This window comes from Bos indicus, chromosome 4 (genome assembly GCF_029378745.1).
Source record: "Bos indicus isolate NIAB-ARS_2022 breed Sahiwal x Tharparkar chromosome 4, NIAB-ARS_B.indTharparkar_mat_pri_1.0, whole genome shotgun sequence".
Taxonomy (NCBI): Eukaryota; Metazoa; Chordata; class Mammalia; order Artiodactyla; family Bovidae; genus Bos; species Bos indicus.
The window spans coordinates 64,442,888-64,461,233 of record NC_091763.1 but is presented as its reverse complement, the minus strand read 5'-3'; the positions used below and the strand labels follow the sequence as shown (position 1 = coordinate 64,461,233).

Here is an 18,346-nt window from a genome sequence, read left to right as displayed (position 1 = left end):
ACCTCACTGACTTCCAGACACCACACTCCTGGTTTTCCTCCCACCTCACTGGCCATTCCTTCCAAGCCTCCTTTGAGGGTTGTCCCTATCCCTTCTGATCTTCAACTTTGGGGAGCCCCAGGGCTCAGGTCTTCTCCATTTATTCTTACTCCCCAGGGGACTTGTCCACATACACGCCACCCAGGCCCCATTTCACACCTCCAGTTCCAGTCTCTCCCCTGAACAGCTTCCTGGCCACCTCCATTGGATGTCTCCTAGTCTTCTCAAGTGTAACATGTCCAGAGCAGGACTGTTTTCCCCTCTAACCCTTCTCCTTCCCCATCTTCTTCACATCTGGTGGACAGGATCCAGCAACTCCATTTTTCCAGTTGCTCACACCAAAGGTGTTAGAGTCACCCTCAACTCTACTCTTTCCTAATCCATGTCCACTCTGTCTTCAAAGTACATGCAGAGTGTGACTACTCCTTAGCACCCCACCAGTTCTTCTCTAGTTCAAGACACCACTCTGTCTGGCCTGCATTATTGCAATAGCTTCAAAGAGCTCCCCACCACCCCACCCCTTGGACTGCAAGGAGATCAAGCCAATCAATCCTAAAGGAAATCAACCCTAAATATTCATTGGACGGACTGATGCTGAAGCTGAAGCTCTGATATTTTGGCCACCTGATTCGAAGAACTGACTCATTGGAAAAGACCCTGATGCTGGGAAAGATTGAGGGCAGGAGGAGAAGTGGGCAACGGTAGATGAGATGGTTGGATGGCATCATTGACTCAATGGACGTGAACTTGAAAACTCCAGGAGATAGTGGAGGATCAGGAAGCCTAGCATGCAGTAGTCTGTGGTGTCACAAAGAGTCGGTCTTGACTGAGCAACTGAACAACACCAACCCCAGCCCACCAGCCTATTCTCCAGCCAGAGATCGTTTATCAGGGCACCCTGGTAAAACTGACGGCTCAGCTGCTCAACTGCCTGCCCTCCCTGGCCTTCCATCTCAGACCCAGTATCCTCACCGTGGCTCAGCCAAGGTCTGTGTCCACTTGCCCAAACTTCTTCTCCAACCTCACACCCCACCATCCTACTGGCCCCCTTCACTCCAGCCTCCTAGCCTCCTGATGGTTTTCTGAACACCCAAACGTGCTTACACCTCCAGCCTCCCCAGTTATTCTTTCTTCAGCCTGGAAAGTACTCTCCTCTAATATCCACATGACTCTCTCAATCACTGATGCCTCTTTTCAAGTCTCCTAGTCAGAGAGGCTTTCCCTGACCTCTTTATCTAGAATAGTTCCTACCCTTCTGTCTTTCTGCCCTGCTTAGCCTGCCTTACGCATTATCTCTTAAGAGTGTCTATGTATTTATGTATTTGTTCATTATTTGTCTGCCCCCCACCACATATATTCACTATATCAGCTCCTCGAGAAGAGAAACCTTATTTGGTCTCCTGCTATATCCCTGGAGCCTGGAACAGTGCTGGCTTGTATGCATACCTGTTAAGTCACTCAGTCATGTCCGACTCTTGCAACCCCATGGATTGTAACCCACCAGGTTCCTCTGTCCAAGGAATTCTCCAGGCAAGAATACTGGACTGGATTGCCATTTCCTTCTCCGGGGGATCTTCCCAACCTGGGGACTGAACCTGCATCTCTTATGTCTCCTGCGTTGGCAGGTGGGTTATTTACTACTACTGTTAACCTGGGAAGCCTGTTGGCAAGTAGACAACCCTTTAATCTTCACTGAGTGCCACCACAGGTCAAATACTGATCTGAGTGCTTTACATAAATGAATCCATTTAATCCTCCAAAGAGATGACAGGGTAAGCAATATAATTATCATTCCCATTTCATGAAGAAAGTGAAGCACAGAGAAGTGATCAAAATCACACAGTTAGCAGATGGCAGAAGCAGGATTCAAATCCAGACAGCCTGGCCCCAGCACCTGCTCTCCAACCACCACACTGAACCTCCCTCAAGAAGCTCGGTGTGTATACTGGAGGAATTCTGTGGCTCCATGCTGCCCAGACTTACACTCCAGCACTCTGGCTCTGGCCTTGGCCCCAGCCCTGCTCGCAGGCTCTGCCCTGCACACAGCTGAGCCCCATTCTGGCAGCTTCACCTCTGTCTTGTGTGCCTGCTCAGTTGTGTCCAGCTCTCTGTAGCCCTGTGGACTGCAACCCACCGAGCTCCTCTGTCCATGGGATTCTCCAGGCAAGAATACTATAAGGGGTTGCCATTTCCTGCTTCAGGGTCTTCCTGACCCAGGGATCAAACCCATATCTCCTGCATCTCCTGCATTAGCAGGCAGATTATCACTAGTGCCACCTGGGAAGATTAACTTTCACTTTCACCTCTGTCTAACTCTTTGGCAAAAGAATCCTAAGCCTCTGTCCTGGTTCACCTGCCCAGAATCCCTATCTCCAGAACTGGGTCCTTTGACAGCCCTCCACAGAGACAAGAAGGCTTCTAGTTCTGCACAGGCCAACAGGCCTTCGGGTACTGACCATCTAGCTATCTGAACAGAGCCCACCCTGGGGGCACCATGCCACACTGCAGCCAGCTCACCCCTCAGAACGTGGCTGGAGCCCAGTAGTAACTGCATCCAAAACTGGCCCACAGGGAGAAGCCTGCCCACAAACCCCTTCCAGCTGACCTCACCAGTCACTGGTCTATGGTCACTAACCATCCCTAAGTCACATGCAATGAGCCAGGCACTGTGGACAGCACGTCCCATATATTACCTTATGTAATCCTGTGAATTGGGTGGGTAGTCTCAAACCCACTTTACAAATCTATAACGTTTAAAAACTTGCCAAAGGTCAGGGTGGGAATATAAGCCTAATCAGTCTGACTCCAGTGCCTGTGCTGACCTTACTCCTCCTCACCATCATCAGGCAGACCCCTCCCAGCCTGTGGACATGGCCGCTGATGCCTTATGCATCTCAAAGACAACAGCAGGTAGGAAATTCTGAAACATATTGTCCTCACTGTCTGAGTGTTACATTCAAACACACACATACATACATACACACACACACACACACACACACACACACATTCACATACTCTCTCTCTTTCATAGAGTCCTGAGGCAAGGCCTCAGCCAGTGGATGTCATTGTTCAAAATTAACAGACAGCTGCATTGGGGCATCTCAGGACTATCCCCATTTACATTTAATAATAACAATCAAGTTATTATCTTTGACACTAATTGCAGGAATTTGAACAGATAATCATAGCTCGAGACATGAGCTTCTCTTTGCTTACTAAAAATCACAGGGGACTTGCCGCTGACAGAGGCCTGAGTCATTCCATATCCTGCCAGGGCTCCCAGCAGTCAGCAACAATCACAAGACCCTCAGCAGGCATTCCTTGAATACCTACTGCATACGAGGTAGCAAAGTCCAGTGGAGAGAGCTCTGAGCTGACTACTCAAAGGCCCAAGACCCCAGCTCTGCCACTTGCTTGCTGTGTTACCTTGGATAAGTCACTCTGTGTCTCTGGGCCTTGATGAAAAGATAGATGGAACCAACTGGCTTCTAATGAAATATTTTCTACATCTGGCATTCTATGGAGAGGCAAAGAGGCTTCAGATTATACACAGTAGAGGCCAAAGGAAAATTTCTTTGGGGGAGTCTGCTGTCCATGGAAAAGACCAGGAAGGAATGCTCTCTGTTAGAGATGGTTGGCCTTTTGAGTGTGAAATGCTAATATACTAAAATAACTATCAGAATGATGGGCAGATGCCTGTATGCACTCGTTCACTCATTCATTCATTCAGGACAGGAGTGGTCAACCTAACCTTCACTCGGGTCCTGGCTCTGGAAAAGGTTCTCAGTTTGGAGTCAACCACTCTTGGGTTGGAATCCCAGCTCCAGCGCTCACAATTGGTATAACCTTTGGGAGATTCGTTAACCTCTCTGAACCTCAGTTTCTGCATCTTTAAAATGAAATAATCATTTCCATTGCCTCCATCACCCAGTCTCCAGAAGACTGAGAATAGATCTGTGTGAGCATACTTAGATCAAAGGGAGTAAAAGTTTGCTACTTCCCCCCTTAATTCACTAAATAGGTCTTTAATATCCCACACTCATCATCAGTATACTTGGGACTCCACATCTATTTTACAGGTTTTTATTGAGCGTCACTTTGCTCCAGGTGTTATGCTAATTCTCAGGATCACAAGTGAATAAATCCACGTGGTTTCCAGCCACATTAAGCTTCAAATCTTCGGGGTGGGTAGGGGAGAAATGGATATGACAATAGCATCTAGAATCGAGAGTATTTTCAGAAGCTTCATCCTAGCATGGAGCAAACAGGTACTTATGAATATTATTTGATAAAGTTTAATATTATCAGAATATTATTTGATAAAGAATTAATTACCAAGATAAGGAAAATCATGAGTGCCATAGGAACACATAGAGGGGAAACCAAAATCAGATATGGCAGGTCACAAAGGCTTCCTTGGGGAAAGAAACGTTTCTGAGAAAGAAAATTCCAAGCAGAGGGAAAAGCAATGCAAATCCTGGAGTAAAGACACAGAGCTCAGCCTGTCAGAGAACTGAGAGTAGGGCAGTGACTGCTGCTCAGAGGTCACCAGCACCAAGGAAAGAGACAAATCTACCTAAGTCCACAGGGACTGGATCTTAAAAGACATTAAGGACTCAATTAAGAAGGGCAGATTTTCCTGAGGGCAGTAGAAAGCCTTTAAGGGCTTTTAAAAAGCGGAGATGTCATTAGATATTTATTTTAGAGCTATGCTTCTCAAGTCCCGATGTACTTGTGTATTATCTGAGAGGGGGGGGAGTTATAAATGCAAATTCTGATTCAGCAGATATGGGGTGGGGCCTAGGATTCTACATTTCTAGAGAGCTCTTGGGTGATGCTAATAATGGTGCTGGTCGGTGGACCACACTCTGAGTACCAAGGGTTTAGAGTGGTCACTCCAGCTAATTCTGATAAATGGATTGGAAGAGAGCAAGACCAAGGAGACAGGTACACCAACTGGATAAGTGACAGTGAGGAAACGAGCTGAGGAAGTGACAAATGGGACAGAAATACATGAGTAGAGATGGAATATTACAAGATTTGTTGGGGAGAAGAAGGCAAGAATGGTGTTTCGGCTCCTGGCTTAGGCACCTGAGTGAATCAGGGTAGCATTCACCAAGACAGGGGCCCAGAGGAGAAGCCAAGTCTGGGAGGGAAGATGATTTTATCTTTGTACATACTGTTCTTTCGAAGTCCTCTAACAATTCTAAGTAGAGATATCAAAGTAAGCAGTTGAATATATAGATACATAGTTCAGAAAAGAGTTCTAGATCAAGACTTCCTTGGCAGTCCAGTGGTTAAGACTCTGCCTTCCAGTGCAAGGGGTGAGGGTTTGATCCCTGGTCAGGGAACTAAGGCCCCACATGCTGCAGGGTATGGTCAAAAATCAAAAACAAATAAATAAACTTTTTCTTTAAAAAGTTGTAAAAATAAAAAATTCTAGATCACACACATATAACTGGGAGCCATCAGCATGTATATATTTTTCTCTTCTCTGAAATACCAAAGAGACTAGAGCTATAATTTCCTTCCTTCTGGCAGCTTCTGAAATACTTCCAATGTGATGGGGCAGGGAGCTTATAGCTCTACGGTACTCCCCTTCTTAGGCTTGCCTATTGCTCCTTCAAGGTTCCCCACAAGCAAATATGGTTGGGATCTGCTGGTGAGAATGGGCTTCCCATGTGATGCTAGTGGTAAAAAAAAAAAAAAACCTGCCTGCCAATGCAGGAGACCTAAGAGGCCAATGAAGGAGATGTAAGAGACTTGGGTTCGATCCCTCGGTCAGGAAGACCCTCTGGAGTAGGAAATGGAAACCCACTCCAGAATTCATGGACAGAGGAGACTGGCAGGCTACAGTCACTGGTGTGGCAAAGACTCAGCCACGACTGAGAGAGAGAACAGTGCTCCCTCTCACATACTTATGGGAAGGTCATCCTGGGACTTTATTTCCGCCCACTGAAATCCACACTCAATCTCCTTCATAGAATATTTTAGAAAAGAAAATGAGAGAAGATTACAAAGGGTGTCTGGCATAATGCCTTCCAGAGAGTGGAGAGAGGGAGCTAGGTTGTAGTCACGTGCAGTACTTTGCCCAGGAGAACCAGCAAGAACTCAGCAGGGCTTAAATCCCAGAAGGTCAAATAAGCCCCAGATAGGAGCAGGCATGAGAAATAAGAAATACAGGAGGAAACCCCACATATACAGTCAACTAATATTTGACAAGGGATCTAAGAACACTCAATGAGGAAAAAAAAAATTAGTCTCTTCAACAAATGGTGTAGGGAAACTGGATAACCACACGCAGAAACATTAAATTGGACCCTTATCTCACACCACTCACAAAAGTTAACTTGAAATGAATTAAAGACTTAAATCTAAGATGGGATACCATAAAATTCCTGAAGGAAAATATAGGGGAAAAGCTTCTTGACAGTGGTCTTGGCAACGATTTTTGCATATGGGACTGGACTGACAAAAACTGGGACCCATTTCAGAGACTGAGGTGACCATGTAGCTCTGACTGTGGGATCTCAGAAAGATGCTATTTCACATTTCCCTGCCTTTACTGACTCAGCTCACTCCACCCTTTCCTTCACCTCGCCACCCTTTCCTTTCAAAGCCCAGCTCAGGGACTCCCCTGGTGGTAGAATGGATAAGAACCTGCTTGCCAGTGCAGGGCACATGAGCCAGCAATGAAGACCCAGCACAACCAAAAACAAAATAAACATATAAACAATAAATAAATAAAGTACAAGGAAAAGCATAGTAACAGTCCTAAAAACAAAACAAAACAAAACAAAAAATAGCTCAAGTCAGCATGTGCCAGAAGACTTCCCATGCCTTCGTGTCCCCATTTACCCTGTATAGATGACCCACATATCCTGCACATCGATTTATTGTGTATAACTGCCTCCTTCAATAGACTGAGTTTCATATGGTTATTGCACTAGAGTGATATCAAGATAACATTCGAATGTAATAGCCAAACTCTTCTGCTGAGTGAATAGACTGACTTCCATCTTCAGCAATATGATAGACTTGGAAGTCGACTCCTGGCACAAGACACCTAAAATGCTAGTAAAACTTTCTTTAACATCTCTTCATTTACATGTCTAGGCTGGTGTGAGAATGAAAGAAATGCTCAGAGGTTAGGAACAATGAGAAACCATAAATCCAGAGAGATAAGCAAGTACTGAAATCCGCATGCTCTCTAGAGAAATCTGTCAGTCCCTATTGGCTTAGAGACTGATTTTAACAGGCCTCATGAGCATAACAGGACAGGAAATAAAGTCTGGAACCAAAAACGGGTGGAATACTGAATTAGAGTTCTCACCAAAAACCTGGACCTCCAAAAAACACCATCCTTAATGGTATGAGCTAGATTTTAAAAAAAGAAAACCTTTCCCACACTATGGGTAGACAGTGGAGATCTTGAGTGTTTTGACCTTGACTCAGGCCAAAGTATGAAAAAAAAGCGGGACGGGAATCTCCCTAAAGATTTCTTCAGCACAAAGTTTTACTCATGTGGATTCAGAGCTGGAATCTACACTACCTGTGGGGCAGAAATTCCCAAGTCAGACATCAGTTTAACGTGACCCCAGGTTGACCAGAAAACTCCAAGCAGAATGAAAACAACAACAAAAATACCATGCCAAACACACTATATTCAAACTACAAATCATTAGAGAGAAAAATCTTAAAAAGCAAACAAAATTAAAAAGCTGATTATATGTGGTCAAACAACCATTAGACTAACAGGTGACTTCTCTCCTAACAATGGAAGTTAAAAATGATGGGATTGCATGGCATGTGTGAATTTCAGGCTGATGTAGGCCCACTAGGTGATCTGCATACTCACCTCTCTTTCATGTGGCATAAACCTCCTCCTAGAAAAGAGCAGGGAAGCACACTTTTAGAGCCATCTCTTCTCTCTTGTTCTGTGAGTTCTATCTTCCTTTTTCTCCCAATATTATTTCATTCAGCACAAAAGGAAACCTTAGAAATGTCAGTAATAATTCCTAACATAGATGTCATAGCTTCAGAGTAAAGGCTCAATTAATCCAATCACATTTTACTCTAAGTTAGGGTGGAAAAAAGCATGATATTGAAAGTAAAGAAACATTGTTCTGGCACCACCATTTACTAGCTTTATGACTTTGTATAAGTAACTTCTCTCTGAGCCCTCATTGTTAAAAAATAGATTTCAATGTGGAAAAAAGGTCTGCAGTCCCTTAAAGGACTGAAAGATCCATTTATACTTCTATCTATGCCCTTAGCTTGCATTTTGCTCTTTATATATATATTTATATAAATGTTTCTAATTTCATTTATTACTTTTGACTGTGCTGGGTCTTCACTGCTGCGTGGGCTTTTCTCCAGTTGCGGAGAGGGGGACTACTCTCTAGCTGTGGTGCACAGGCTTCTCATTGCAGGGCCTCGCCCGCTGCAGAGCACAGGTGTGCAGGCTCAGTAGTTCCCGCATAGGCTCAGTAGTGGTGAGCACCAGTACTGAGCATGAGCCCCTAAGTCAGACAGCCTACATTCACGTCCTAACTCTCCCATATATTTGCCATTCTTAAACCAGGCTGAATAACCTTGAACAGTCAGTTCTCTCTGGGCATTAGGTTTCTAATCTGTAAAATGGAGGCGATCACACCTTTCTTAAAGCACGTTTACAAGGATTAAACAAGATCACATTTGTAAAACACTAGCATAGTGCCTGATGTTTAGTAGGTAGCCAATAACTGTTCCTTCTTTCTCCCATCTCCATTTTTCCCCTCAGTGGGAAGGAAGAGGTGGGCAAGCAGAAAGACCAACCAATCAGAAGAAAATGAAGCTGAGAAGAGTCCACAATGGCTTTACCTTGTATGAATTAAAAGAAAGAAATGAAAGCTTTACCCTTGAAGTCCAACTTACACACTTTTTTCTCCCCATCCACCTCCATTCCTGACCTTGGAGGTGTCCAGAGACACCACTGCTGGTCTCTGAGAGCAGGCTTTCTAGGAAGACCCCAGTCAGCTCCCTAGAGTTGGGCCCATTTCTCCTTGACTCTTGTCTTGAAGTCCTAGCCACATCATTATTTTTGTGACGAGTATTTTTTTCTTTAGTTGTTTTAAGGGGAAAGTTTGGTTGAATTAACCTGATCCACCATATTCTTGGAAATAGAACTTAGATGCTTCTAATTTTTCACTCTCATAAATAAATTGTATTAAAAATTATATTAACTCCATATTTATGTATATGCATGATTGAAAGGGGGCTTCCCTGATGGCTCAGCTGGTAAAGAATCTATCTGCAATGCAGGAGATCTGGGTTTGATCTCTGAGTTGGGAAGATCCCCTGGAGGGGAGCATGGCAACCCACTCCAGTATTCTTGCCTGGAGAATCCCCATGGACAGAGGAGCCTGGTGGGCTATAGTACATGGGGTCGTCAATAGTCAGACACGACTGAGCAACTAACACTTTCACTTTCATGACTGAATCCTTAGAATAATAGCTTTGTTGCTATTGTTCAGTCACTCAGAATAATAGTATAATAACCAAATCATTCCTTAATCTTAAAGCACATAAGAGATTGCCACTCTTCCCTTCAGTAATTCCTGTGCCTTTCCTAATACCTAAGCACCCCTTTCAAAAGCCTCTCACCACTGGGTCTTAGGACAATGTTCACATCTCACTACCCAAATATCCCTCAGTGTGTCCTTACACATGTAAAAAGAATTATAAAAACTACTATAAATAACTTTATGGCAACAAATTAGGCAAGTTAGTTGAAGTGAACAACAAAAGATTCAATTTATTGAAATTGACTTAGCAGAAAGAGCAAATCTCAATAAACACGTAGAAGTATCTAAAATATTTTACAGATTTCTTCTCCTTCTGATGTATCTACTATGTTTGAGGCTCTATAGATCTAAAGAATATTCTGTGGTCTATCATTTAATTGTTTTCATTGTTTAATTTACAAATCTATGACATAAAATGAAAATATTGGCCTTTATTTCAATTATAAATTAAGGCCAGTTTCCTAGGATGGATCAGCCATCCTATTCAGTAATTATCTCCTGAATAATTCCAGGAAACATGCTTGCTTCAGCCACTAGAAGCCTGAAACAGCATTTTTAAAAATCACAGACCTGGCATTCAAATAATTTAAAAATATAACCATATGAATTTGGAAATCTCTTCAGAATTCCAGCCAAGTATTAGGCCAAAATTTGTGGCAACACTCAAATCATATACTTTCTCTTCTTGTTGCCAAGAAATCTTAACACCCCTTTTTATGTCTTCCCCTAACCACATTTTATGAGATATTTTCCCTACATCACAAACAGTTCAATATTTATAATAAATATATACCTGTTACCTTTTGCTTAAGAAGGATAGGAAAAAATGCAGGTCACTAATGACATAGAAATGACATCATATAGAGCTGTTATTGTACAAGGCTGTTTGTGGAAAATTTAGTTGTTGAGAAATAAGTATACAAAAGGTGCTTCCCCTATGGCTTAGCAGTAAAGAATCTGCCTGCAATGCAAAAGCCCCAGGAGACACAACTTTGATCCCTGGGGTTGGGAAGACCCTCTGGAGGAAGGCATGGAAACTCACTCGGGTATTCTTGCCTAGAGAATCCCGTGGACAGAGAAGCCTGGCAGGCTACAGTCTATAGGGTTGCAAAAAGTCAGACACGACTGAAGTGACTTGGCACTCACACACACAAGTATACAAAAAGTTTCTGAGTTGCCTGACCCTCCACTGGGAACCCTAGGGGTTAGGAATTAAGGTGCATGGTCTGGTAGTGATGGAAAGGTTGTAGAAAACTATGAAATGACTCTCTGGTTAAACATTTCTTCAAGTAGTAAGGGATTATCTGGAAAGAACTTCACAGAGGAAACTGTTAAAAGGGCTAAAAAATGAAGACTGCAGAACAGGCATGATAGGGATCTCCAACTATTTGATGGGCTGCTCCAAGGCAAAGGCGATCAACTGAGCTGTAACTATTCATTTCTTCAACAAATATTTGAATGTATACTATGTGCCAGTACACTGTTGTTGTTCAGTTGCTAAGTCATGTCTGGCTCTTTGCAACCCCAGGGGCTGCAGCATGCTAGGCTCCCCAGTTCTCCACTATCCCCTGGAGTTTGCTCAAATTCATGTCCATTTAACCATGGACATGAATCATCCAACCATCTCATCCTCTGCCACCTGCTTCCCCTTTTGCCTTCAGTCTTTCCCAGCATCAGGGTCTTCTCCAATAAGTCAACTCTTCACATCAGGTGGCCAAAGTATTGGAATTTCAGCTTCAGCAGCAGTCCTTCTAATGAATATTCAGGACTGATTTCCTTTAGGATGGACTGATTTGATATCCTTGCAGTTCAAGGGACTCTCAAGAGTCTTCTCCAACAGCACAATTCAAAGGCATGACTTTCTATTCTAAACTATACTAGATGCCAATAATACAAGAATGGGGAGAAACAGGCACCAAGAAGGAAAAGACATGTGAAACACATCACCTCGCCACGTCATAAGAACAGCAATCGAGCAACATAGGATGGAGCACACTATGAGAGTGCTGGTTGCTCAGTCGTGTCTGACTCTTTGCAACCCCATGGACTGTAGCCCGCCAGGCTCCTATGCCCATGGAATTCTGGATTCAGAATACTGGAGTGGGTAGCCATTCCCTTCTCCAGGGGATCTTCCAAAACCAGGGATTGAACTCAGGCCTCCCACACTGCAGGCAGATTCTTTACCATCAGAGCCACCAGGGAAGCCCCACTGTGGGAGTAAATGTGCTATGAAAAATCAGGGACATCTTCTTAGAAAAGGTGACTCTTCAGTTGAGTTTACAGAGAGAATCGAAGCTGCCTAGAAAGATGAAGCATCAAGGAACCACAGGCAAAGACAGGAGCAGAGGCGCAGAGAATGAAAAGGGTGGGATGTATGGGGATATTTGTGATTCCATCTGCTCAGGTGCCAAGTGAGTGTGAAAGATGGTTGTAGAGGAGGTGAACAAGGGCACAGAGGCCAGTCAGGATGGACTTAAATCCCTACCGGCAAATCAGGAAGGGAAATTATATATATGTATATAGAGACTCTTGCCTGGACAATCCCATGGATGGAGGAGCCTGGTAGGCTGCAGTCCATGGGGTCGCTAAGAGTTGGACACGACTCAACATCTTCACTTTCACTTTTCCCTTTCCTGCATTGGAGAAGGAAATGGCAACCCACTCCAGTGTTCTTTCCTGGAGAATCCCAGGGACGGGGGAGCCTGGTGGGCTGCTGTCTATGGGGTCACACAGAGTCGGACATGACTGAAGTGACTTAGCAGCAGCAGGGAGACCTTATATGCTTAAAATAAACTCATTGAGGAAATTCCCCAGTGGGTTAATGGTTAAGACCCTGTGCTTTCACAGCCAAGGGCCCAGGTTCAATGCCTGGTCAGGTGACTAAAATGCAACAACCTGTGCAGTGCAGCCAAATAATAAAAATAAAAAATAAATTCATTGATGTAGAATGTTCCCCTCTCTGAGGACATAGCATCCTGTGTATATCTCTAAATTCACAGCATATTATAATTGTCTCCCCAACAAGAGTGTGAGCTCTCCACAGAAAAAGACTCTCTCTTGTTCAGGTTTATAACACGGTACCTGGCACAGAGGTGTCTGTCACAGAGAATGATTTTGTAATTGCATGAACGGAGAATGAAGCAACGCCTGAGTTCTAATCCCAAATCTGCCTCTTACTCAAGACATGATTTTAACAAATCAGTCTCCTTCTCTAACTCTGAATTTCCTCATCCACTTTTCCTAACTGTATCCCAGGGAAAGATGCTCTATGCAAAATAACAAAAAAGAGAGTGGAGAATTCTGAGAAATCTTCAGGCTAGATTCTGCTCTTAAAAGCAAAATGCACATTTCCAGAACAAACCAATAGGGACTTCTCTGGTGGTCCAGTGATTAATATTTTGCCTTCCAATCTAGGGCATGCCAGTTCAATCCCTGGTTAGGGAGCTGAGATCCCACATGCCTCTCAGTCAAAAAACATAAAACAGGACAAATATTGCAACAAATTCAACAAAAATTTTTAAAATGGTCCACATTAAAAAAAAAAAAAAAAAACTTGAAAAAAAAAGTCCAGCAGTGAGGAAATCAGTTTGACTTTGTCTTCCCAGCAGTTCTCACGTGCATTTGGCCATGAAAACTTTTCTCATGGAGTTAGTGGTGCTGGGAAAAGCTAAACAAGAAAGACATTCAAGGCTCTTCCCTGCTCTGATGATTTATAGTTTTGTCCCAGAATAGCTCCAGGTGAAGTTGAAAAATACTAAAGCTAGACAGTAGAAATGAAATCACAAATGTTAAGACTGAGCTCATGAACATATTTTAAATAGTGCTTGTATTTATAGGGCCATAATATAGAAAGTCCCCTTCCACATACCTTCTATGGGCACTGCTGAGCAAGCTCCCACTGTCACACAAACCTTTCAAGCCAAAGTCATCCAGATGACCTGTGCTCTTCACCATGACTCTGAGAATCCACCTTCACTTTGCCTAAGCAGTTCTTGAGTAAAATGCATCCATTTTCCATCCAAGCTCCCAGCTGGCATCAGCTTCCATTTTGCTTACCCTTGGCAAATTGCCATGGACTAGACCTAACTGACACACCATTACCTACACTAGTGACCTCCAAAGTGGTGTCTTTTAAGATCCATTTATTTATTTATTGGCTGTGGTGGGTCTTCACTGCACCAGGTGGTCTTTCTCTAGTGGCAGCAAGCAAGGGCTACTGTCTGGCTGCAGTGTACAGGCTTCTCGATGCAGTGGTTTCTCTTGTTGTGGAGCGTAAACTCTAGGCACTCGGGCTTCAGTAGTTGCAGCGAGTGGGTTCTAGAGTGCTGGCTCAGCACTTGTGGAGCACAGGATTAGTTGCTCCGAGGCATGTGGGATCTTCCCAGACCAGGGATCAAACCCATGTCCCCGCCTTGCAAGGCAGACTCTCAACCACTGCACCACCAAAAGACCACCCAAGTGTCTTGACTGTATATGCAAACCAGCAAAAACATTTTTATATGTACTCCCAATACATTTATTTCTAAACTGTGGGTGTGTTCTGCTGTTGTAATATAACTATAGAACTCACAGAAATGTAAATCAGATGAGGAAACAGAAGTAAAAATTCTAGTGTTTTCACATGGCCCCCTACAGGTTGCCTTGGATTCCTCTGCTGTGCATAAGCCCCACTTTCTGTACTCCCCCTCAGGTTACCAGCCTAAAGGAGGAAGATGTAGAGCCCGCCTCAGGCTTCTGAGCTGAGCAGATAAGGGGAGCTTCTCACTTCTGAGAGAGGTGACTAGCCTTTGTGGGGAGATCCTGTAGCATTTCAACAGGGTGTGGCACAATATGGGCTTTAGCTTGAATTGGCCCTGCTTTCAAATTCTGACTGTAGCTCTTTGCTGGCATGTGACTTTGAGCACATACTATTAAATAATAATAATAGTAATAGTACCTCTCACTTATTAAGGATTTAGTAGGTATCAGGCCGTCCACTAAGCACTTCGATGCTTATTATCTATTTATCCTTATGTCTGTCACGCAGTAAAGATATTATCATCTCTGTTTAATAACTCAGGAAGCCAAGGCACTAAATGGATACGTCATTTGCCTAAAATGAGACCCACATCTGCCTGACTCCACACTCCTAACTCCTGACACCACTCTCTACTGCCTTCCACACTCACCCTCTCTGAGCCTCTGTTGTTGTAAATTCAAAATGGAGAGAATCGGGATTTATACAGTGTGAACATGGCACTTGGGTTGAAAAATGTTAGCAGTTATTGCTGAACTCTCCAGGTGCCAAGGTAAGTCATCAGGATAAGAGTATAAAGAAAGTTAATCACGTCAGGCCTTGTCTGACAAAAGAAGGTGCTAGAGAGGGAGTTGCAGTGAGCCCCAGTAAGGGCAAGAATGTGTGGGCATGTGCCCTGCCCTGCCCTATCCCTGTGGCTGGCAGACCCACCTGAATAGGAGGTAGAAACCCAGGACCTTCCCAGCTTCATGACGCCTGGCTTTAAGATCATCAGTTACTTCTATTCTGACTCCACGGTCACCACACGAATTTCTGAAAGCCTTTCAGTTTACCATGGAGAGAGTTCACTGAGCATGAATGCTCTAAATAAGGCAACAAAATTACTAAACTGACATCTTTTAAACTCCAAGGCCTGGGGAAACACCTGGATCCCATGTTTTCTGAACAGCTGGATTTTGCAAAATCATTTAGTCTCACCTCTCTCCACTATAGACTTTCATTTCCCAAAATTTCTGATGTTCCTTTGCTCTTTTCTGAGTTCTAAACTATGGCACTTAAATCTCTTGCCTCACCACTTTCTCTCTTTTGAATTAATCAATATTGGTTCCCAGAGGTGTATTGACCCTCCGAAAGAAGAAGCCATATTACAAATGTAAACTAGTCCTAAAATCACTCATAACTAATCATTAAAGGTGACTTGAGGCATGGAATGGAGAAGGAAATGGCAACCCACTCCAGTACTCTTACCTGGAAAATCCCATGGATGGAGGAACCTGGGGGGCTACAGTCCATGGGGTGGTGAAGAGTCAGACAGGACTGAGTGACTTTACTTCCACTTTTCACTTTTATGCATTGGAGAAGGAAATGGCAACCCACTCCAGTATTCTTGCCTGGAGAATCCCAGGGACAGAGGAGCCTGGTGGGCTGCCATCTTTGGGGTCGCACAGAGTCAGACATGACTGAAGTGACTTAGCAGCAGCAGCAGAGGCATAGAAACATAAAGGTTTCAACAATTACACTCTTGTCCTCTCTAAATATGCAGAAATATTGGCTCAGTTTGCCTCTCTCAGTTGGCCGTTGATTCAATTTGCAATCAGTGTGAAAGCCCTCCATGATTCAGTCTGATTCCATTCAATAAACACTTTTTATACCCCTACACTTTGACAGAGAGCCCTCTAAATCACATTTTATGCTGACAGATTCATCAATCCATGCAATAACATTCTTATTTAGTACTAGTCACAGTGTTAGGTACTGGGGGTGAGGGATAGGGCTACAAAAGGACAAATGCCCTTTTTTCCTTTTTTTTTTTAATTTTAAGGGTAACAAGTTTAAGGAAAAATGAAATTACAGTAATAATCCAAACCTTACTCATACTACCACCCCCAACACAAAAATTGTCGCTAGTCCATCAAATCTTCCATATACACACATTTGTATTAGCCCAGTGACTAAGCAGCTGGGCTGGAGAGTGAATGGCTGGGTCTGGATCCTGTCTCCTCCAGCTAGGAAAATGGACCTGAGACCTTTAACAAGTTCTCTTGCTTCTCTATGCTTCCCTTTTCTCGTGGATAAGATGGGAATCACAGTGGTGGTCCATACCTCATAGAATTGTTATACAGGTAAAGCATTTGGAAAGTGCCTGCCACATAGCATGAATAAATGGAGGCTGCTCATTACGGCATCTAACTAGAGTTTAAATTTTCAGTAGTTGTTATTTACTTGTCCACTGGCATTGATGACTCCACATATTCTTTGTGCCGATGTGCTCCATATACAGGGCTTCCCAGGTGGCTCAGTGGTAAAGAATCCGCCTGCCAATACAGGAGACACAGGAGACATGGGTTCAATCCCTGGGTCAGGAGGATCCCTGCAAGAGGAAATGGCAGCCCACTCCAGTATTCTTGCCTGAAGAATGCCATGGACAGAGGAGCCTGGTGGGCTATAGTCCATGAGGTCACGAAGAGCTGGACACAACTGAGCACACACACTCCAATTACAAGGGAGTAGAGGTACTTCCTGGAGCTGTTTGGTTTTACTTGACTGAAACAGAGAAGCAGGGAGACACCCGCTTCCAGTATAAACCCTGCACAGGGTGATATAGAGGGACTGGGCAGAAGGAAGGAGCCAGAATGGTATAAACTTCTTCATTTCTGCTTGTCCCTTTGCCCCTCTTACTGATACAGGCTCCCTCCATATCACCTGTGTTAACAACTGATGCACAATTTGTACTATATATGGCACCCCACTCCAGTACTCTTGCCTGGAAAATCCCATGGATGGAGGAGCCTGGTAGGCTGCAGTCCATGGGGTCACTAAGAGTCAGACACGACTGAGTGACTTCACCTTCACTTTTCACTTTCACGCATTAGAGAAGGAAATGGCAACCCACTCCAGTGTTCTTGCCTGGAGAATCCCAGGGACGGGGGAGCCTGGTGGGCTGCTGTCTATGGAGTCGCACAGAGTCAGACAAGACTGAAGCGACTTAGCAGCAGCAGCAATCATATGCAAACTTTACAGAGAGGGGTATATATAAGTATGTGTCTATGAGAGATGAAAGGGTTTGTTCTCTTAAAAATGAGATCATGCTATGTACACATCTTGCTTCTCTCATTTAAAACACTTCATCTGGGACTTCCCTGCTGGTCCAATCCCTGATCTGGGAAGATCCCACCAGTTGCCAGGGAGCAACTAAAACCATGCACCACAATAAGAGATCCCCCAGTTGCCAGGGAGCAACTAAAACCATGCACCACAATAAGAGAAGCCACCACAATAAGAAGCCTGTGCACTGCACCTGCCCTAACTGGAGAAAGCCCATCCGCAGCTATTAAGACCCAGTGCTGCTGCTGCTCCTGCTAAGGGATTTTCCAGGCAAGAGTACTGGAGTGGGTTGCCATTGCCTTCTCCAAAGACCCAGTGCAGCCATAAATAAATATATAATAATTTAAAAGAAAAAATAAAATTCACCTCTGCTGAAGGTGGCTTCTTTCTTTGTAAGTTTGTGCTTACAATTTTTAGATGGAGTATTTATTTCAGCAAGACTCTGGGAGCCCTGTGGGACTTGGGTTGAGGATACATCTCTCTGGAAAGTATCAGATTTTCTTTGCATAGAACCCAGGAACTACCCACCCAAATCTACTTTATTTTGTAAGTTATTGTATATTATACAAATATATATATTCGTATGTTATATATATTGGGTATATTTTACAATGCTCCAGAGCATACAGGGAATGTGAATCAAGAACTCAAACACAAGTAACAGCAAACCTGCAGAGATAGAGGCTAAAAGGGGGCTTTTCCTTTTCTCCACTCACACCTAAAATTAAATAAATAGCATACCATTATTTCTTTCTTATTGTTGGTCTTTTAGCACATTCCCACAAGGGCCTTAACTTTATGCAAGTGTTTCAGTTCCAATCCTCTAGTTAACTCAGGTCTGAGCCCTTATCTCCTGTCCCCCAGAGAGGTTAAACCCTGGTTACTGAGATCTGCAGCC

The 18,346-nt window shown here is 43.8% G+C and overlaps 1 protein-coding gene across 3 annotated transcripts in view; it reads right to left on the bottom strand.

The window, feature by feature from the left end:
• PDE1C (phosphodiesterase 1C) overlaps window positions 1-18,346 on the bottom strand; it is a 622,941-nt gene that overhangs the window by 590,772 nt on the left and 13,823 nt on the right. The window lies entirely within an intron of this gene.